Source organism: Sceloporus occidentalis, unplaced genomic scaffold (genome assembly GCF_023333645.1).
Source record: "Sceloporus occidentalis isolate IW3139 unplaced genomic scaffold, rSceOcc1.0.p SCAF_102, whole genome shotgun sequence".
Classification (NCBI taxonomy): domain Eukaryota; kingdom Metazoa; phylum Chordata; class Lepidosauria; order Squamata; family Phrynosomatidae; genus Sceloporus; species Sceloporus occidentalis.
The window spans coordinates 3271998-3293801 of record NW_028317082.1 but is presented as its reverse complement, the minus strand read 5'-3'; the positions used below and the strand labels follow the sequence as shown (position 1 = coordinate 3293801).

At 35.6% G+C, this 21804-nt stretch overlaps 11 non-coding genes across 11 annotated transcripts; all 11 read left to right on the top strand.

The window, feature by feature from the left end:
* Positions 1-2997: 2997 nt before the first annotated feature.
* Positions 2998-3085, top strand: TRNAR-UCU (transfer RNA arginine (anticodon UCU)). Its single transcript is given in 2 exon segments — positions 2998-3034; positions 3050-3085. It is a non-coding gene; the product is annotated as a tRNA-Arg (tRNA).
* A 903-nt stretch (positions 3086-3988) lies between these two features.
* TRNAL-CAA (transfer RNA leucine (anticodon CAA)) lies at positions 3989-4099 on the top strand. Its single transcript has 2 exons — positions 3989-4026; positions 4054-4099. It is a non-coding gene; the product is annotated as a tRNA-Leu (tRNA).
* A 1096-nt stretch (positions 4100-5195) lies between these two features.
* Positions 5196-5282, top strand: TRNAR-UCU (transfer RNA arginine (anticodon UCU)). Its single transcript is given in 2 exon segments — positions 5196-5232; positions 5247-5282. It is a non-coding gene; the product is annotated as a tRNA-Arg (tRNA).
* Positions 5283-6167: 885 nt separating this feature from the next.
* TRNAL-CAA (transfer RNA leucine (anticodon CAA)) lies at positions 6168-6277 on the top strand. Its single transcript has 2 exons — positions 6168-6205; positions 6232-6277. It is a non-coding gene; the product is annotated as a tRNA-Leu (tRNA).
* A 3622-nt stretch (positions 6278-9899) lies between these two features.
* Positions 9900-9987, top strand: TRNAR-UCU (transfer RNA arginine (anticodon UCU)). The gene is given in 2 exon segments: positions 9900-9936; positions 9952-9987. It is a non-coding gene; the product is annotated as a tRNA-Arg (tRNA).
* Positions 9988-12096: 2109 nt separating this feature from the next.
* TRNAR-UCU (transfer RNA arginine (anticodon UCU)) lies at positions 12097-12183 on the top strand. Its single transcript is given in 2 exon segments — positions 12097-12133; positions 12148-12183. It is a non-coding gene; the product is annotated as a tRNA-Arg (tRNA).
* Positions 12184-13068: 885 nt separating this feature from the next.
* On the top strand, positions 13069-13178 carry TRNAL-CAA (transfer RNA leucine (anticodon CAA)). Its single transcript has 2 exons — positions 13069-13106; positions 13133-13178. It is a non-coding gene; the product is annotated as a tRNA-Leu (tRNA).
* Positions 13179-16655: 3477 nt separating this feature from the next.
* Positions 16656-16743, top strand: TRNAR-UCU (transfer RNA arginine (anticodon UCU)). The gene is given in 2 exon segments: positions 16656-16692; positions 16708-16743. It is a non-coding gene; the product is annotated as a tRNA-Arg (tRNA).
* A 903-nt stretch (positions 16744-17646) lies between these two features.
* On the top strand, positions 17647-17757 carry TRNAL-CAA (transfer RNA leucine (anticodon CAA)). The gene is made up of 2 exons: positions 17647-17684; positions 17712-17757. It is a non-coding gene; the product is annotated as a tRNA-Leu (tRNA).
* Positions 17758-18853: 1096 nt separating this feature from the next.
* TRNAR-UCU (transfer RNA arginine (anticodon UCU)) lies at positions 18854-18940 on the top strand. Its single transcript is given in 2 exon segments — positions 18854-18890; positions 18905-18940. It is a non-coding gene; the product is annotated as a tRNA-Arg (tRNA).
* An 885-nt stretch (positions 18941-19825) lies between these two features.
* Positions 19826-19935, top strand: TRNAL-CAA (transfer RNA leucine (anticodon CAA)). Its single transcript has 2 exons — positions 19826-19863; positions 19890-19935. It is a non-coding gene; the product is annotated as a tRNA-Leu (tRNA).
* The last annotated feature ends 1869 nt before the right edge of the window (positions 19936-21804 follow it).

Sequence of the window (21804 nt, the reverse complement as noted above, 5' to 3'; positions counted from 1 at the left end):
TTAATCATGTTGGAAAACAGACTTTATAATTTAATCAAGCTACACAGGAGTAAGAAAATTGATCCCTTTATATGAATTCAACTTTACCAATCATGCTATCAATCATGCTATCAATTATGTTATCAACCCATTATCTATACACATGAATTCAGATTTGGATGGAATTAACTGATCCAGTTTATCTCCACTACGTGATACGGCTTGCGTCTTCTAATCATGTTGAAATCTAATTTAAATTATTAATTATTATAATTATGCTGGAATAGGACACCTTAATCTAATCAAGCTTGGAAGGAGGTGAAATTTGATTTGTCTCTGTGATTCTAATCAACTAGTGGATCATGGTCTATATATAAATTATTGATTTTGGGATCATATATTTTGATTCATATTTTGACACATACTTCACTAATGAATTTATAAAATTTTGATTATCACTCAATACTTGAACTGTGGTTATAAGAAGAAAAAAAAAGAAAGAAAAAAAAAAAAATAAGGAAAAGGAGAGGGAAAAAAAAGTAAAAAATAAAAAGAAAAAAAAAAAGAAAAAAAATATAGTCATAATCTTTTTATTTGTTTATTTCGATATTTACAATAATAAAGAGGACACGATGGCGTCAAAAAGAGAGGATCCAAAATCAAAAAAAAGAGAGAAAAGAGATCTAGACCAAAAAAAAGAAAAAAAGATTTCTATGCTATTTTCACCCCAGGTTCATAGGAAAATGGAGGAATCTGTGTGCTTATCTGATTCCACTATTGATGAAATTGGAAGACACTCTTTAAGTCCTGCAGCACAATCTACTCAAATGATTACCAAAGAATATTTGCAATTATGTATGGAATCTCAGCTGAACTCATTTAAAGATGAACTCATGAAAGTGAACATGGAGTGGAAAAGTGAATTTAAAAAAACGCAAGAATGTTTCAATCTAATTATGCAAAAGAATGAGTTTCTTGAATTAGAGTTAAAATCAATTAAAGATGACCTTAACCATAAAGAGAACATCATAAGAAACCTGGAACAAAAATTAAATGACGCCGAGGATCGCACACGCAGGAAGAACTTAAGGATACATGGCATTTCGGAGGATATTAAGCAGGACTCTATCAGAACGTATTTGAAAGAATTGTTTTTAGATATGGGCATCCGTGATGTTGATAGAGACGATATGATTGAACGTGTACACAGAACGTTAAAACCAAAGAATCTTGCTGAAGGAAAACCCAGAGATATAATTATTCGCTTCTCAACTTTCTTTATACGATACAAAATATTATTGGCAACAAGTAAATATGTTCCGAAAGTAGATAAATTTCAAAACTTAATGTTCTTTCAAGATCTCTCTCTATTTACTAGACAAAAGAGATTTGAATTTAAAGAAGTGACCAAGATTTTGAGAGAGCAAAATATTAGATACTCGTGGGGATTCCCAGTAAAATTGTTTATTATGTCCGCTCAGCATCAACCAGTTAAGCTATCAACGGTTGATGAAGCTAGGAGTTGGCTTAAAGGAAATGTAGTACATGGTTTGCAATAATAATCTCGCGGATGCGCGACTTCTGGGGGGGGATTTTTTTTTTTTTTTTTAGTGTGTGTTATTTATACAAAATTATATAGGTGTAATCTCATATTATATGGTTTTTGAAGGAGTGTAGGAGGAATATTCACTTGTGCTATTATTAAACTACAGGTATTGGTGAATTAATGGATTTGAAGGGTATGTACATATGCAATAATGATATAATTTAATCCACACTTAGTTTTAAAAAAATTTTTAATTAGATATAAAGCATTTTACCATTTGGAGTATGGTGTTTCTAATTTCACGATATATGCCACTTAACACATAATTATACTTATAACTTAAATCTTTTATATTTTTACGGGATCTTATTTCCCTAAGATATCTTTATTGATCACTTAGGATTAATTTTGGCATAGACAAGATTAATATGATTAACTGCCAAATACACTAGTTTTTTTTTTTTTGTTTATTTTTTTTTTTTTCGTTTTTTTTTTGTTTTTTTTTTTCCCCCTCACCCATTTGGTCTATTTATTATTCTTTCCTCAATATAGATTAGTTCCCGTATAGCTCCTCAACAAGGTGGAGTTACTATGTCCTGGGAGAATGTTGGGTTTTTTCTCCGATGTTTGGATAGTATTTGGGCTTCCATTAATTTTTGTAAATTGTGTTATTTGTGTGTGGATGTAGGATGTATGGATTGTGAGGGTGTCAAGCCTTATCAGGTTTATGTTAGTTATAATAACCATCCGAAACATGGAAGATCTATTTAAGATTATTTTGTTGAATGTTCAAGGTTTAAATCTGCCTCATAAAAGATATTCGCTATTCAATTATATAAATAATCATCATATAGACATATGTTGCGTCCAAGAAACACATTTGAAAAATGCAGATATCTACAGACTGAACAATAAAAGATATATGGTGCTTGAACATTCATCGTTACCTAGCAGGAAAAAGCGAGGTGTAGCTATCCTAATCTCAAATAAAATTAAAGTTGAGTTGATCTATAAGCAGAAGGATTCTCACGCTAGATATGTTTTCATAGTGTGTAAATTAGACGAGAGATTATTTTCTATTTTGAATATATATGCACCTAATTATAAACAGAACCATTTCTTAAATGGCACACTACAAAAAATTCAGAAATATACCCAGGGAACCTTTTTGTGTATGGGGGACTTTAATTGTGCTCCTGATGCAGTATTGGACACTCCCAGTCCCCGAGGTAGAACTCCTAACAGAAATCAAGTTAATTTATCTAATGCTTTCAGTATTACTCTTGGTAAATATAAACTCTATGACATTTGGAGGACGTTGAGACCGGCAGACAAAGATTATACCTTTTTTTCGGGTCGACATAAGACTTTTTCACGTATAGATCTTATATTAACTATATTAACATCTATGTACGAAGGATTATGCGTGAGTCAGATAGGTGGATTCATGACGTTTTCTGTCTACATATCTAGGCTCTGTGGCGCAATGGATAGCGCATTGGACTTCTAGCACTTGAGCAAGGCATTCAAAGGTTGTGGGTTCGAGTCCCACCAGAGTCGTTGTTTTTCCAGTGGTTGACTGCATTTGATGTTCTTGTTTAGTTATAAGTTGCAATATCCACAAATTGTCTCAGAAAAATGTCTGTAATACTATTGACAGATCTTAATCTGACAGATTTTAATTGAAAGATTAAATTGTATTTCCAAATATCCACAATTTGTCTGTGAGAAATTATGGTAATCTGAAACAATAGAACTATCTAACACAAGTGTGGAAAGCAGTTTAGCGCTCCGTTTGTAAGATTAAAGTTTTGATGCCAAAATAATGCCAATATTCAAAGGTTGTGGGTTCGAGTCCCACTAGAGTGGTGTTTTTTTTCCAGTGGTTGACCGCATTTGATGTGCTTGTTTAGTTTTAGGTTGCAATATCCACAAATTGTCTCTGAAAAATGTCTGTAATACAATTGACAGATTTTACTCTAGTGTGAAATGTGTTTCAGTAGTGGGCCCTGTGGCACATTATACAAAAGATGATCACATAGATTTCTTTGGGCAAAAAGATTAGGAAATGTACAACAGAAAATCAAGGGTGCCCTGTGACTCTTATGGAGCCACTTGGAGCCAAAGTCTTCATAACAATAGTTGGAGAAAGAATTAAAGTTTGCCTTTAAGTGTTTGAAACAGTACATCGCAATCAACTTTGATTTCATTAAAGGTGTTGGCAACGCACAATACGTAGAAGAACCCTGCATGCCCAGAGGGCGATAAGTTTGGTGGTCATATGGCACATCAAAAAACACATGTGAAATCTTAGCCTTCACATGCAGGATCTCAAGTCTGCTTACCCTGTGACTCTAATGAAGCCACTTTAAACCAATGCAGTGGCAAAAGGTCCCCTAAGAGCTAGTCCCTTGCCTTGAAACCATGTAAAAAAAATATCTTCTTCCGTAGCAGCAGTAGCTTGTCAGGATGGCCGAGTGGTCTAAGGGGCCAGACTCAAGTAATGCTATCTTCTCTCTGCGAGGATCTTCTGGTCTCCGTGTAGAGGTGTGGGTTCAAATCCCACTTCTGACAGTCATCTCTTTTTGTGCTTTGAGCTTCGTTTAATTCAACAATTTTTTGAGATCCAAGACTGAATTTAAGCGTTGAAAGAGTACATTGCAGAAGACATTGATTTCATAACATAAGACAGCAATGTACAATCTCTAGACTCAAAAGAACAGTAACCTGGGGATCTAAATCACCAGCAACCTCAAGACAACTCAAATCCGCAATCTTCCAATCCAAAGTCAGACACCTTACCAATTAAGCAACGAGGTCTGGACGGAACGCGAGAGTCTTATTCCGCACTTTGGAGACAAGACATACCGAAAGAGGTGAAAATAACGACCCAGGTGTAGATACTTTCCAATAGCTGTCACATAGATTTCTTGGGGGAAAGAGATTAGGAAGTGTACAACAGAAAATCAAGGGTGCCTGTGACTCTTATGGAGCCGCTTTGAGCCAAAGTCTTCATAACAATAGTTGGAAAAGAATTAATGTTTGCTCAAAGTTTTTGAAAGAGTAAATTGCAGACAACTTTGATTGAATCAAATCTCGCAACAACGCACTATCCGTAGAGGTACCGTGTAGGCCAAGATGGGGTTACATTCGGTGATCATATGGCACATTGGAAAAAAACACTTGAAATCTTAGTTTTGACATGTCTGCCTTTCATACCAAGAGGGACTAAAGATCTTGGGTGACACGTAACATGGAAATAAACTGTTGAAATCTTAGTTTCCACTTGCCTGACATTCATTGATATGGAAGAACTCTAAAGAACAACAGAGCCAAACCTCCATCAACTCCGACCACGAAGGGACTTGAACACTCAATCTTCCGATCCGAATTCAGACGCCTTATCCATTAGGCCACGCGGTCCGCATGTAAAGCTTGCGAAAAAATGTGTGGATACGTTTCTCATAGAGAAACATAACTATATTTCCTTTACTTCACATGCCACAATATGCTTTTTATGACCACTGTCCTTCCTCTGACTGATGTTAATTAAGAACACGCAGACAAACATAGGACACAGAAACGACTAATGCATTTGAAACATCTATGTACGAAGGATTATGCGTGAGTCAGATAGGTGGATTCATGACGTTTTCTGTCTACATATCGAGGCTCTGTGGCGCAATGGATAGCGCATTGGACTTCTAGCACTTGGCAAGGCATTCAAAGGTTGTGGGTTCGAGGCCCACCAGAGTCGTGGTTTTTCCAGTGGTTGACTGCATTTGATGTTCTTGTTTAGTTATAAGTTGCAATATCCACAAATTGTCTCTGAAAAATTTCTGTAATACTATTGACAGATCTTAATCTGACAGATTTTAATTGAAAGATTAAATTGTATTTCCAAATATCCACAATTTGTCTGTGAGAAATTATGGTAATCTGAAACAATAGAACGATCTAACACAAGTGTGGAAAGCAGTTTAGCGCTCCGTTTGTAAGATTAAAGTTTTGATGCGAAAATAATGCCAATATTCAAAGGTTGTGGGTTCAAGTCCCACTAGAGTCGTGTTTTTTTCCAGTGGTTGACTGCATTTGATGTGCTTGTTTAGTTTTTAGGTTACAATATCCACAAATTGTCTCTGAAAAATGTCTGTAATACAATTGACAGATTTTACTCTAGTGTGAAATGTGTTTCAGTAGTGGGCCCTGTGGCACATTATACAAAGGATGATCACATAGATTTCTTTCTGCAAAAAGATAAGGAAATGTACAACAGAAAATCAAGGGTGCCCTGTGACTCTTATGGAGCCACTTGGAGCCAAAGTCTTCATAACAATAGTTGGAGAAAAAATTAAAGTTTGCTTTTAAGTGTTTGAAACAGTACATCGCAATCAACTTTGATTTCATTAAAGGTGTTGGCAACGCACAATACGTAGAAGAACCCTGCATGGCCAGAGGGCGATAAGTTTGGTGGTCATATGGCACATCAAAAAACACATGTGAAATCTTAGCCTTCACATGCAGGATCTCAAGTCTGCTTACCCTGTGACTCTAATGAAGCCACTTTAAACCAATGCAATGGCAAAAGGTTGCCTTGAAACCATGTAAAAAAAAAAATCTTCTTTCGTAGCCGCTGTAGCTTGTCAGGATGGCCGAGTGGTCTAAGGTGCCAGACTCAAGAATGCTATATTCTCTCTGTGAGGGTCTTCTGGTCTCCATGTGGAGGTGTGGGTTCAAATCCCACTTCTGACAGTCGTCTTTTTTTGTGCATTGAGCTTTGTTTTTTTTGTGCATTGAACTTCAGGTGATGGCGTCCTGCGATCTGCCTCCCCGGTATGCCTGACGATCTTGCTGCGAACTCTCAGCGTGTGGCTAGCGTACGGTTTCTTCCCCCGGCTTCCTTGGAAGTTCTTCGGTTGCAGCAACCCCGGGAGAACATCCTGAGGTGTGGCAGCTACCGATTGATGCTCCATATTGAAGGACTCGGCTATGTTGCCGTTATGCTGGAAGCTGGAATGAGACCGAGAGAAATCTAATATTTGGCGGGGAAACGCGCTACAGATTTTTGATCCTGAGGAGCTGTGGCAGGTGTCCGAGTGGGATCTTCAGAGTTCCTGGAAATCGTCAAAAGTACTTTCTATTTATTTATTTATTTATTTATTTATTTTTGGATCAAGATTGGAATTATTTTTTGGAACCTGTCTATATTACAATCATGATGGTGGAGGACATTCTAATTTGGTAACAGATCTAGGGATATTTCCATTGAAAAAAGAAAAGGAAAAGGGAAAAAATGTATGTTTATACTAATATATTGAAAGTACTATAATCATGTTGGAAACAGACTTTATAACTTAATCATGTTGGAAAACAGACTTTATAATTTAATCAAGCTACACAGGAGTAAGAAAATTGATCCCTTTATATGAATTCAACTTTACCAATCATGCTATCAATCATGCTATCAATTATGTTATCAACCCATTATCTATACACATGAATTCAGATTTGGATGGAATTAACTGATCCAGTTTATCTCCACTACGTGATACGGCTTGCGTCTTCTAATCATGTTGAAATCTAATTTAAATTATTAATTATTATAATTATGCTGGAATAGGACACCTTAATCTAATCAAGCTTGGAAGGAGGTGAAATTTGATTTGTCTCTGTGATTCTAATCAACTAGTGGATCATGGTCTATATATAAATTATTGATTTTGGGATCATATATTTTGATTCATATTTTGACACATACTTCACTAATGAATTTTGACACATACTTCACTAATGAATTTATAAAATTTTGATTATCACTCAATACTTGAACTGTGGTTATAAGAAGAAAAAAAAAGAAAGAAAAAAAAAAAATAAGGAAAAGGAGAGGGAAAAAAAAGTAAAAAATAAAAAGAAAAAAAAAAAGAAAAAAAATATAGTCATAATCTTTTTATTTGTTTATTTCGATATTTACAATAATAAAGAGGACACGATGGCGTCAAAAAGAGAGGATCCAAAATCAAAAAAAAGAGAGAAAAGAGATCTAGACCAAAAAAAAGAAAAAAAGATTTCTATGCTATTTTCACCCCAGGTTCATAGGAAAATGGAGGAATCTGTGTGCTTATCTGATTCCACTATTGATGAAATTGGAAGACACTCTTTAAGTCCTGCAGCACAATCTACTCAAATGATTACCAAAGAATATTTGCAATTATGTATGGAATCTCAGCTGAACTCATTTAAAGATGAACTCATGAAAGTGAACATGGAGTGGAAAAGTGAATTTAAAAAAACGCAAGAATGTTTCAATCTAATTATGCAAAAGAATGAGTTTCTTGAATTAGAGTTAAAATCAATTAAAGATGACCTTAACCATAAAGAGAACATCATAAGAAACCTGGAACAAAAATTAAATGACGCCGAGGATCGCACACGCAGGAAGAACTTAAGGATACATGGCATTTCGGAGGATATTAAGCAGGACTCTATCAGAACGTATTTGAAAGAATTGTTTTTAGATATGGGCATCCGTGATGTTGATAGAGACGATATGATTGAACGTGTACACAGAACGTTAAAACCAAAGAATCTTGCTGAAGGAAAACCCAGAGATATAATTATTCGCTTCTCAACTTTCTTTATACGATACAAAATATTATTGGCAACAAGTAAATATGTTCCGAAAGTAGATAAATTTCAAAACTTAATGTTCTTTCAAGATCTCTCTCTATTTACTAGACAAAAGAGATTTGAATTTAAAGAAGTGACCAAGATTTTGAGAGAGCAAAATATTAGATACTCGTGGGGATTCCCAGTAAAATTGTTTATTATGTCCGCTCAGCATCAACCAGTTAAGCTATCAACGGTTGATGAAGCTAGGAGTTGGCTTAAAGGAAATGTAGTACATGGTTTGCAATAATAATCTCGCGGATGCGCGACTTCTGGGGGGGGATTTTTTTTTTTTTTTTAGTGTGTGTTATTTATACAAAATTATATAGGTGTAATCTCATATTATATGGTTTTTGAAGGAGTGTAGGAGGAATATTCACTTGTGCTATTATTAAACTACAGGTATTGGTGAATTAATGGATTTGAAGGGTATGTACATATGCAATAATGATATAATTTAATCCACACTTAGTTTTAAAAAATTTTTTAATTAGATATAAAGCATTTTACCATTTGGAGTATGGTGTTTCTAATTTCACGATATATGCCACTTAACACATAATTATACTTATAACTTAAATCTTTTATATTTTTACGGGATCTTATTTCCCTAAGATATCTTTATTGATCACTTAGGATTAATTTTGGCATAGACAAGATTAATATGATTAACTGCCAAATACACTAGTTTTTTTTTTTTTGTTTATTTTTTTTTTTTTCGTTTTTTTTTTGTTTTTTTTTTTCCCCCTCACCCATTTGGTCTATTTATTATTCTTTCCTCAATATAGATTAGTTCCCGTATAGCTCCTCAACAAGGTGGAGTTACTATGTCCTGGGAGAATGTTGGGTTTTTTCTCCGATGTTTGGATAGTATTTGGGCTTCCATTAATTTTTGTAAATTGTGTTATTTGTGTGTGGATGTAGGATGTATGGATTGTGAGGGTGTCAAGCCTTATCAGGTTTATGTTAGTTATAATAACCATCCGAAACATGGAAGATCTATTTAAGATTATTTTGTTGAATGTTCAAGGTTTAAATCTGCCTCATAAAAGATATTCGCTATTCAATTATATAAATAATCATCATATAGACATATGTTGCGTCCAAGAAACACATTTGAAAAATGCAGATATCTACAGACTGAACAATAAAAGATATATGGTGCTTGAACATTCATCGTTACCTAGCAGGAAAAAGCGAGGTGTAGCTATCCTAATCTCAAATAAAATTAAAGTTGAGTTGATCTATAAGCAGAAGGATTCTCACGCTAGATATGTTTTCATAGTGTGTAAATTAGACGAGAGATTATTTTCTATTTTGAATATATATGCACCTAATTATAAACAGAACCATTTCTTAAATGGCACACTACAAAAAATTCAGAAATATACCCAGGGAACCTTTTTGTGTATGGGGGACTTTAATTGTGCTCCTGATGCAGTATTGGACACTCCCAGTCCCCGAGGTAGAACTCCTAACAGAAATCAAGTTAATTTATCTAATGCTTTCAGTATTACTCTTGGTAAATATAAACTCTATGACATTTGGAGGACGTTGAGACCGGCAGACAAAGATTATACCTTTTTTTCGGGTCGACATAAGACTTTTTCACGTATAGATCTTATATTAACTATATTAACATCTATGTACGAAGGATTATGCGTGAGTCAGATAGGTGGATTCATGACGTTTTCTGTCTACATATCTAGGCTCTGTGGCGCAATGGATAGCGCATTGGACTTCTAGCACTTGAGCAAGGCATTCAAAGGTTGTGGGTTCGAGTCCCACCAGAGTCGTTGTTTTTCCAGTGGTTGACTGCATTTGATGTTCTTGTTTAGTTATAAGTTGCAATATCCACAAATTGTCTCAGAAAAATGTCTGTAATACTATTGACAGATCTTAATCTGACAGATTTTAATTGAAAGATTAAATTGTATTTCCAAATATCCACAATTTGTCTGTGAGAAATTATGGTAATCTGAAACAATAGAACTATCTAACACAAGTGTGGAAAGCAGTTTAGCGCTCCGTTTGTAAGATTAAAGTTTTGATGCCAAAATAATGCCAATATTCAAAGGTTGTGGGTTCGAGTCCCACTAGAGTGGTGTTTTTTTTCCAGTGGTTGACCGCATTTGATGTGCTTGTTTAGTTTTAGGTTGCAATATCCACAAATTGTCTCTGAAAAATGTCTGTAATACAATTGACAGATTTTACTCTAGTGTGAAATGTGTTTCAGTAGTGGGCCCTGTGGCACATTATACAAAAGATGATCACATAGATTTCTTTGGGCAAAAAGATTAGGAAATGTACAACAGAAAATCAAGGGTGCCCTGTGACTCTTATGGAGCCACTTGGAGCCAAAGTCTTCATAACAATAGTTGGAGAAAGAATTAAAGTTTGCCTTTAAGTGTTTGAAACAGTACATCGCAATCAACTTTGATTTCATTAAAGGTGTTGGCAACGCACAATACGTAGAAGAACCCTGCATGCCCAGAGGGCGATAAGTTTGGTGGTCATATGGCACATCAAAAAACACATGTGAAATCTTAGCCTTCACATGCAGGATCTCAAATCTGCTTACCCTGTGACTCTAATGAAGCCACTTTAAACCAATGCAGTGGCAAAAGGTCCCCTAAGAGCTAGTCCCTTGCCTTGAAACCATGTAAAAAAATATCTACTTTCTTAACAGCAGTAGCTTGTCAAGATGGCTGAGTGGTCTGAGGCTCCAGACTCAAGAATGCTATCTTCTCTCTGCGAGGATCTTCTGGTCTCCGTGTAGAGGCGTGGGATCAAATCCCCCTTCTGACAGTCATCTTTCTTTTGTGCTTTGAGCTTCATTTAATTCAACAATTTTTTGAGATCCAAGACTGAATTTAAGCGTTGAAAGAGTACATTGCAGAAGACATTGATTTCATAACATAAGACAGCAATGTACAATCTCTAGACTCAAAAGAACAGTAACCTGGGGATCTAAATCACCAGCAACCTCAAGACAACTCAAATCCGCAATCTTCCAATCCAAAGTCAGACACCTTACCAATTAAGCAACGAGGTCTGGACGGAACGCGAGAGTCTTATTCCGCACTTTGGAGACAAGACATACCGAAAGAGGTGAAAATAACGACCCAGGTGTAGATACTTTCCAATAGCTGTCACATAGATTTCTTGGGGGAAAGAGATTAGGAAGTGTACAACAGAAAATCAAGGGTGCCTGTGACTCTTATGGAGCCGCTTTGAGCCAAAGTCTTCATAACAATAGTTGGAAAAGAATTAATGTTTGCTCAAAGTTTTTGAAAGAGTAAATTGCAGACAACTTTGATTGAATCAAATCTCGCAACAACGCACTATCCGTAGAGGTACCGTGTAGGCCAAGATGGGGTTACATTCGGTGATCATATGGCACATTGGAAAAAAACACTTGAAATCTTAGTTTTGACATGTCTGCCTTTCATACCAAGAGGGACTAAAGATCTTGGGTGACACGTAACATGGAAATAAACTGTTGAAATCTTAGTTTCCACTTGCCTGACATTCATTGATATGGAAGAACTCTAAAGAACAACAGAGCCAAACCTCCATCAACTCTGACCACGAAGGGACTCGAACACTCAATCTTCCGATCCGAATTCAGACGCCTTATCCATTAGGCCACGCGTTCCGCATGTAAAGCTTGCGAAAAAATGTGTGGATACGTTTCTCATAGAGAAACATAACTATATTTCCTTTACTTCACATGCCACAATATGCTTTTTATGACCACTGTCCTTCCTCTGACTGATGTTAATTAAGAACACGCAGACAAACATAGGACACAGAAACGACTAATGCATTTGAAACATCTATGTACGAAGGATTATGCGTGAGTCAGATAGGTGGATTCATGACGTTTTCTGTCTACATATCGAGGCTCTGTGGCGCAATGGATAGCGCATTGGACTTCTAGCACTTGGCAAGGCATTCAAAGGTTGTGGGTTCGAGGCCCACCAGAGTCGTGGTTTTTCCAGTGGTTGACTGCATTTGATGTTCTTGTTTAGTTATAAGTTGCAATATCCACAAATTGTCTCTGAAAAATTTCTGTAATACTATTGACAGATCTTAATCTGACAGATTTTAATTGAAAGATTAAATTGTATTTCCAAATATCCACAATTTGTCTGTGAGAAATTATGGTAATCTGAAACAATAGAACGATCTAACACAAGTGTGGAAAGCAGTTTAGCGCTCCGTTTGTAAGATTAAAGTTTTGATGCGAAAATAATGCCAATATTCAAAGGTTGTGGGTTCAAGTCCCACTAGAGTCGTGTTTTTTTCCAGTGGTTGACTGCATTTGATGTGCTTGTTTAGTTTTTAGGTTACAATATCCACAAATTGTCTCTGAAAAATGTCTGTAATACAATTGACAGATTTTACTCTAGTGTGAAATGTGTTTCAGTAGTGGGCCCTGTGGCACATTATACAAAGGATGATCACATAGATTTCTTTCTGCAAAAAGATAAGGAAATGTACAACAGAAAATCAAGGGTGCCCTGTGACTCTTATGGAGCCACTTGGAGCCAAAGTCTTCATAACAATAGTTGGAGAAAAAATTAAAGTTTGCTTTTAAGTGTTTGAAACAGTACATCGCAATCAACTTTGATTTCATTAAAGGTGTTGGCAACGCACAATACGTAGAAGAACCCTGCATGGCCAGAGGGCGATAAGTTTGGTGGTCATATGGCACATCAAAAAACACATGTGAAATCTTAGCCTTCACATGCAGGATCTCAAGTCTGCTTACCCTGTGACTCTAATGAAGCCACTTTAAACCAATGCAATGGCAAAAGGTTGCCTTGAAACCATGTAAAAAAAAAAATCTTCTTTCGTAGCCGCTGTAGCTTGTCAGGATGGCCGAGTGGTCTAAGGTGCCAGACTCAAGAATGCTATATTCTCTCTGTGAGGGTCTTCTGGTCTCCATGTGGAGGTGTGGGTTCAAATCCCACTTCTGACAGTCGTCTTTTTTTGTGCATTGAGCTTTGTTTTTTTTGTGCATTGAACTTCAGGTGATGGCGTCCTGCGATCTGCCTCCCCGGTATGCCTGACGATCTTGCTGCGAACTCTCAGCGTGTGGCTAGCGTACGGTTTCTTCCCCCGGCTTCCTTGGAAGTTCTTCGGTTGCAGCAACCCCGGGAGAACATCCTGAGGTGTGGCAGCTACCGATTGATGCTCCATATTGAAGGACTCGGCTATAATTGTTAAATATTATTTATTTATTTATTTTTGGATCAAGATTGGAATTATTTTTTGGAACCTGTCTATATTACAATCATGATGGTGGAGGACATTCTAATTTGGTAACAGATCTAGGGATATTTCCATTGAAAAAAGAAAAGGAAAAGGGAAAAAATGTATGTTTATACTAATATATTGAAAGTACTATAATCATGTTGGAAACAGACTTTATAACTTAATCATGTTGGAAAACAGACTTTATAATTTAATCAAGCTACACAGGAGTAAGAAAATTGATCCCTTTATATGAATTCAACTTTACCAATCATGCTATCAATCATGCTATCAATTATGTTATCAACCCATTATCTATACACATGAATTCAGATTTGGATGGAATTAACTGATCCAGTTTATCTCCACTACGTGATACGGCTTGCGTCTTCTAATCATGTTGAAATCTAATTTAAATTATTAATTATTATAATTATGCTGGAATAGGACACCTTAATCTAATCAAGCTTGGAAGGAGGTGAAATTTGATTTGTCTCTGTGATTCTAATCAACTAGTGGATCATGGTCTATATATAAATTATTGATTTTGGGATCATATATTTTGATTCATATTTTGACACATACTTCACTAATGAATTTTGACACATACTTCACTAATGAATTTATAAAATTTTGATTATCACTCAATACTTGAACTGTGGTTATAAGAAGAAAAAAAAAGAAAGAAAAAAAAAAAAATAAGGAAAAGGAGAGGAAAAAAAAAGTAAAAAATAAAAAGAAAAAAAAAAAGAAAAAAAATATAGTCATAATCTTTTTATTTGTTTATTTCGATATTTACAATAATAAAGAGGACACGATGGCGTCAAAAAGAGAGGATCCAAAATAAAAAAAAAGAGAGAAAAGAGATCTAGACCAAAAAAAAGAAAAAAAGATTTCTATGCTATTTTCACCCCAGGTTCATAGGAAAATGGAGGAATCTGTGTGCTTATCTGATTCCACTATTGATGAAATTGGAAGACACTCTTTAAGTCCTGCAGCACAATCTACTCAAATGATTACCAAAGAATATTTGCAATTATGTATGGAATCTCAGCTGAACTCATTTAAAGATGAACTCATGAAAGTGAACATGGAGTGGAAAAGTGAATTTAAAAAAACGCAAGAATGTTTCAATCTAATTATGCAAAAGAATGAGTTTCTTGAATTAGAGTTAAAATCAATTAAAGATGACCTTAACCATAAAGAGAACATCATAAGAAACCTGGAACAAAAATTAAATGACGCCGAGGATCGCACACGCAGGAAGAACTTAAGGATACATGGCATTTCGGAGGATATTAAGCAGGACTCTATCAGAACGTATTTGAAAGAATTGTTTTTAGATATGTGCATCCGTGATGTTGATAGAGACGATATGATTGAACGTGTACACAGAACGTTAAAACCAAAGAATCTTGCTGAAGGAAAACCCAGAGATATAATTATTCGCTTCTCAACTTTCTTTATACGATACAAAATATTATTGGCAACAAGTAAATATGTTCCGAAAGTAGATAAATTTCAAAACTTAATGTTCTTTCAAGATCTCTCTCTATTTACTAGACAAAAGAGATTTGAATTTAAAGAAGTGACCAAGATTTTGAGAGAGCAAAATATTAGATACTCGTGGGGATTCCCAGTAAAATTGTTTATTATGTCCGCTCAGCATCAACCAGTTAAGCTATCAACGGTTGATGAAGCTAGGAGTTGGCTTAAAGGAAATGTAGTACATGGTTTGCAATAATAATCTCGCGGATGCGCGACTTCTGGGGGGGGATTTTTTTTTTTTTTTTTAGTGTGTGTTATTTATACAAAATTATATAGGTGTAATCTCATATTATATGGTTTTTGAAGGAGTGTAGGAGGAATATTCACTTGTGCTATTATTAAACTACAGGTATTGGTGAATTAATGGATTTGAAGGGTATGTACATATGCAATAATGATATAATTTAATCCACACTTAGTTTTAAAAAAAAATTTAATTAGATATAAAGCATTTTACCATTTGGAGTATGGTGTTTCTAATTTCACGATATATGCCACTTAACACATAATTATACTTATAACTTAAATCTTTTATATTTTTACGGGATCTTATTTCCCTAAGATATCTTTATTGATCACTTAGGATTAATTTTGGCATAGACAAGATTAATATGATTAACTGCCAAATACACTAGTTTTTTTTTTTTTGTTTATTTTTTTTTTTTCGTTTTTTTTTTGTTTATTTTTTTCCCCCTCACCCATTTGGTCTATTTATTATTCTTTCCTCAATATAGATTAGTTCCCGTATAGCTCCTCAACAAGGTGGAGTTACTATGTCCTGGGAGAATGTTGGGTTTTTTCTCCGATGTTTGGATAGTATTTGGGCTTCCATTAATTTTTGTAAATTGTGTTATTTGTGTGTGGATGTAGGATGTATGGATTGTGAGGGTGTCAAGCCTTATCAGGTTTATGTTAGTTATAATAACCATCCGAAACATGGAAGATCTATTTAAGATTATTTTGTTGAATGTTCAAGGTTTAAATCTGCCTCATAAAAGATATTCGCTATTCAATTATATAAATAATCATCATATAGACATATGTTGCGTCCAAGAAACACATTTGAAAAATGCAGATATCTACAGACTGAACAATAAAAGATATATGGTGCTTGAACATTCATCGTTACCTAGCAGGAAAAAGCGAGGTGTAGCTATCCTAATCTCAAATAAAATTAAAGTTGAGTTGATCTATAAGCAGAAGGATTCTCACGCTAGATATGTTTTCATAGTGTGTAAATTAGACGAGAGATTATTTTCTATTTTGAATATATATGCACCTAATTATAAACAGAACCATTTCTTAAATGGCACACTACAAAAAATTCAGAAATATACCCAGGGAACCTTTTTGTGTATGGGGGACTTTAATTGTGCTCCTGATGCAGTATTGGACACTCCCAGTCCCCGAGGTAGAACTCCTAACAGAAATCAAGTTAATTTATCTAATGCTTTCAGTATTACTCTTGGTAAATATAAACTCTATGACATTTGGAGGACGTTGAGACCGGCAGACAAAGATTATACCTTTTTTTCGGGTCGACATAAGACTTTTTCACGTATAGATCTTATATTAACTATATTAACATCTATGTACGAAGGATTATGCGTGAGTCAGATAGGTGGATTCATGACGTTTTCTGTCTACATATCTAGGCTCTGTGGCGCAATGGATAGCGCATTGGACTTCTAGCACTTGAGCAAGGCATTCAAAGGTTGTGGGTTCGAGTCCCACCAGAGTCATTGTTTTTCCAGTGGTTGACTGCATTTGATGTTCTTGTTTAGTTATAAGTTGCAATATCCACAAATTGTCTCAGAAAAATGTCTGTAATACTATTGACAGATCTTAATCTGACAGATTTTAATTGAAAGATTAAATTGTATTTCCAAATATCCACAATTTGTCTGTGAGAAATTATGGTAATCTGAAACAATAGAACTATCTAACACAAGTGTGGAAAGCAGTTTAGCGCTCCGTTTGTAAGATTAAAGTTTTGATGCCAAAATAATGCCAATATTCAAAGGTTGTGGGTTCGAGTCCCACTAGAGTGGTGTTTTTTTTCCAGTGGTTGACCGCATTTGATGTGCTTGTTTAGTTTTAGGTTGCAATATCCACAAATTGTCTCTGAAAAATGTCTGTAATACAATTGACAGATTTTACTCTAGTGTGAAATGTGTTTCAGTAGTGGGCCCTGTGGCACATTATACAAAAGATGATCACATAGATTTCTTTGGGCAAAAAGATTAGGAAATGTACAACAGAAAATCAAGGGTGCCCTGTGACTCTTATGGAGCCACTTGGAGCCAAAGTCTTCATAACAATAGTTGGAGAAAGAATTAAAGTTTGCCTTTAAGTGTTTGAAACAGTACATCGCAATCAACTTTGATTTCATTAAAGGTGTTGGCAACGCACAATACGTAGAAGAACCCTGCATGCCCAGAGGGCGATAAGTTTGGTGGTCATATGGCACATCAAAAAACACATGTGAAATCTTAGCCTTCACATGCAGGATCTCAAGTCTGCTTACCCTGTGACTCTAATGAAGCCACTTTAAACCAATGCAGTGGCAAAAGGTCCCCTAAGAGCTAGTCCCTTGCCTTGAAACCATGTAAAAAAAATATCTTCTTCCGTAGCAGCAGTAGCTTGTCAGGATGGCCGAGTGGTCTAAGGGGCCAGACTCAAGTAATGCTATCTTCTCTCTGCGAGGATCTTCTGGTCTCCGTGTAGAGGCGTGGGTTCAAATCCCACTTCTGACAGTCATCTCTTTTTGTGCTTTGAGCTTCGTTTAATTCAACAATTTTTTGAGATCCAAGACTGAATTTAAGCGTTGAAAGAGTACATTGCAGAAGACATTGATTTCATAACATAAGACAGCAATGTACAATCTCTAGACTCAAAAGAACAGTAACCTGGGGATCTAAATCACCAGCAACCTCAAGACAACTCAAATCCGCAATCTTCCAATCCAAAGTCAGACACCTTACCAATTAAGCAACGAGGTCTGGACGGAACGCGAGAGACTTATTCCGCACTTTGGAGACAAGACATACCGAAAGAGGTGAAAATAACGACCCAGGTGTAGATACTTTCCAATAGCTGTCACATAGATTTCTTGGGGGAAAGAGATTAGGAAGTGTACAACAGAAAATCAAGGGTGCCTGTGACTCTTATGGAGCCGCTTTGAGCCAAAGTCTTCATAACAATAGTTGGAAAAGAATTAATGTTTGCTCAAAGTTTTTGAAAGAGTAAATTGCAGACAACTTTGATTGAATCAAATCTCGCAACAACGCACTATCCGTAGAGGTACCGTGTAGGCCAAGATGGGGTTACATTCGGTGATCATATGGCACATTGGAAAAAAACACTTGAAATCTTAGTTTTGACATGTCTGCCTTTCATACCAAGAGGGACTAAAGATCTTGGGTGACACGTAACATGGAAATAAACTGTTGAAATCTTAGTTTCCACTTGCCTGACATTCATTGATATGGAAGAACTCTAAAGAACAACAGAGCCAAACCTCCATCAACTCCGACCACGAAGGGACTCGAACACTCAATCTTCCGATCCGAATTCAGACACCTTATCCATTAGGCCACGCAGTCCGCATGTAAAGCTTGCGAAAAAATGTGTGGATACGTTTCTCATAGAGAAACATAACTATATTTCCTTTACTTCACATGCCACAATATGCTTTTTATGACCACTGTCCTTCCTCTGACTGATGTTAATTAAGAACACGCAGACAAACATAGGACACAGAAACGACTAATGCATTTGAAACATCTATGTACGAAGGATTATGCGTGAGTCAGATAGGTGGATTCATGACGTTTTCTGTCTACATATCGAGGCTCTGTGGCGCAATGGATAGCGCATTGGACTTCTAGCACTTGGCAAGGCATTCAAAGGTTGTGGGTTCGAGGCCCACCAGAGTCGTGGTTTTTCCAGTGGTTGACTGCATTTGATGTTCTTGTTTAGTTATAAGTTGCAATATCCACAAATTGTCTCTGAAAAATTTCTGTAATACTATTGACAGATCTTAATCTGACCGATTTTAATTGAAAGAATAAATTTTATTTCCAAATATCCACAATTTGTCTGTGAGAAATTATGGTAATCTGAAACAATAGAACGATCTAACACAAGTGTGGAAAGCAGTTTAGCGCTCCGTTTGTAAGATTAAAGTTTTGATGCGAAAATAATGCCAATATTCAAAGGTTGTGGGTTCAAGTCCCACTAGAGTCGTGTTTTTTTCCAGTGGTTGACTGCATTTGATGTGCTTGTTTAGTTTTTAGGTTACAATATCCACAAATTGTCTCTGAAAAATGTCTGTAATACAATTGACAGATTTTACTCTAGTGTGAAATGTGTTTCAGTAGTGGGCCCTGTGGCACATTATACAAAGGATGATCACATAGATTTCTTTCTGCAAAAAGATAAGGAAATGTACAACAGAAAATCAAGGGTGCCCTGTGACTCTTATGGAGCCACTTGGAGCCAAAGTCTTCATAACAATAGTTGGAGAAAAAATTAAAGTTTGCTTTTAAGTGTTTGAAACAGTACATCGCAATCAACTTTGATTTCATTAAAGGTGTTGGCAACGCACAATACGTAGAAGAACCCTGCATGGCCAGAGGGCGATAAGTTTGGTGGTCATATGGCACATCAAAAAACACATGTGAAATCTTAGCCTTCACATGCAGGATCTCAAGTCTGCTTACCCTGTGACTCTAATGAAGCCACTTTAAACCAATGCAATGGCAAAAGGTTGCCTTGAAACCATGTAAAAAAAAAAATCTTCTTTCGTAGCCGCTGTAGCTTGTCAGGATGGCCGAGTGGTCTAAGGTGCCAGACTCAAGAATGCTATATTCTCTCTGTGAGGGTCTTCTGGTCTCCATGTGGAGGTGTGGGTTCAAATCCCACTTCTGACAGTCGTCTTTTTTTGTGCATTGAGCTTTGTTTTTTTTGTGCATTGAACTTCAGGTGATGGCGTCCTGCGATCTGCCTCCCCGGTATGCCTGACGATCTTGCTGCGAACTCTCAGCGTGTGGCTAGCGTACGGTTTCTTCCCCCGGCTTCCTTGGAAGTTCTTCGGTTGCAGCAACCCCGGGAGAACATCCTGAGGTGTGGCAGCTACCGATTGATGCTCCATATTGAAGGACTCGGCTATAATTGTTAAATATTATTTATTTATTTATTTTTGGATCAAGATTGGAATTATTTTTTGGAACCTGTCTATATTACAATCATGATGGTGGAGGACATTCTAATTTGGTAACAGATCTAGGGATATTTCCATTGAAAAAAGAAAAGGAAAAGGGAAAAAATGTATGTTTATACTAATATATTGAAAGTACTATAATCATGTTGGAAACAGACTTTATAACTTAATCATGTTGGAAAACAGACTTTATAATTTAATCAAGCTACACAGGAGTAAGAAAATTGATCCCTTTATATGAATTCAACTTTACCAATCATGCTATCAATCATGCTATCAATTATGTTATCAACCCATTATCTATACACATGAATTCAGATTTGGATGGAATTAACTGATCCAGTTTATCTCCACTACGTGATACGGCTTGCGTCTTCTAATCATGTTGAAATCTAATTTAAATTATTAATTATTATAATTATGCTGGAATAGGACACCTTAATCTAATCAAGCTTGGAAGGAGGTGAAATTTGATTTGTCTCTGTGATTCTAATCAACTAGTGGATCATGGTCTATATATAAATTATTGATTTTGGGATCATATATTTTGATTCATATTTTGACACATACTTCACTAATGAATTTTGACACATACTTCACTAATGAATTTATAAAATTTTGATTATCACTCAATACTTGAACTGTGGTTATAAGAAGAAAAAAAAAGAAAGAAAAAAAAAAATAAGGAAAAGGAGAGGAAAAAAAAAGTAAAAAATAAAAAGAAAAAAAAAAAGAAAAAAAATATAGTCATAATCTTTTTATTTGTTTATTTCGATATTTACAATAATAAAGAGGACACGATGGCGTCAAAAAGAGAGGATCCAAAATAAAAAAAAAGAGAGAAAAGAGATCTAGACCAAAAAAAAGAAAAAAAGATTTCTATGCTATTTTCACCCCAGGTTCATAGGAAAATGGAGGAATCTGTGTGCTTATCTGATTCCACTATTGATGAAATTGGAAGACACTCTTTAAGTCCTGCAGCACAATCTACTCAAATGATTACCAAAGAATATTTGCAATTATGTATGGAATCTCAGCTGAACTCATTTAAAGATGAACTCATGAAAGTGAACATGGAGTGGAAAAGTGAATTTAAAAAAACGCAAGAATGTTTCAATCTAATTATGCAAAAGAATGAGTTTCTTGAATTAGAGTTAAAATCAATTAAAGATGACCTTAACCATAAAGAGAACATCATAAGAAACCTGGAACAAAAATTAAATGACGCCGAGGATCGCACACGCAGGAAGAACTTAAGGATACATGGCATTTCGGAGGATATTAAGCAGGACTCTATCAGAACGTATTTGAAAGAATTGTTTTTAGATATGGGCATCCGTGATGTTGATAGAGACGATATGATTGAACGTGTACACAGAACGTTAAAACCAAAGAATCTTGCTGAAGGAAAACCCAGAGATATAATTATTCGCTTCTCAACTTTCTTTATACGATACAAAATATTATTGGCAACAAGTAAATATGTTCCGAAAGTAGATAAATTTCAAAACTTAATGTTCTTTCAAGATCTCTCTCTATTTACTAGACAAAAGAGATTTGAATTTAAAGAAGTGACCAA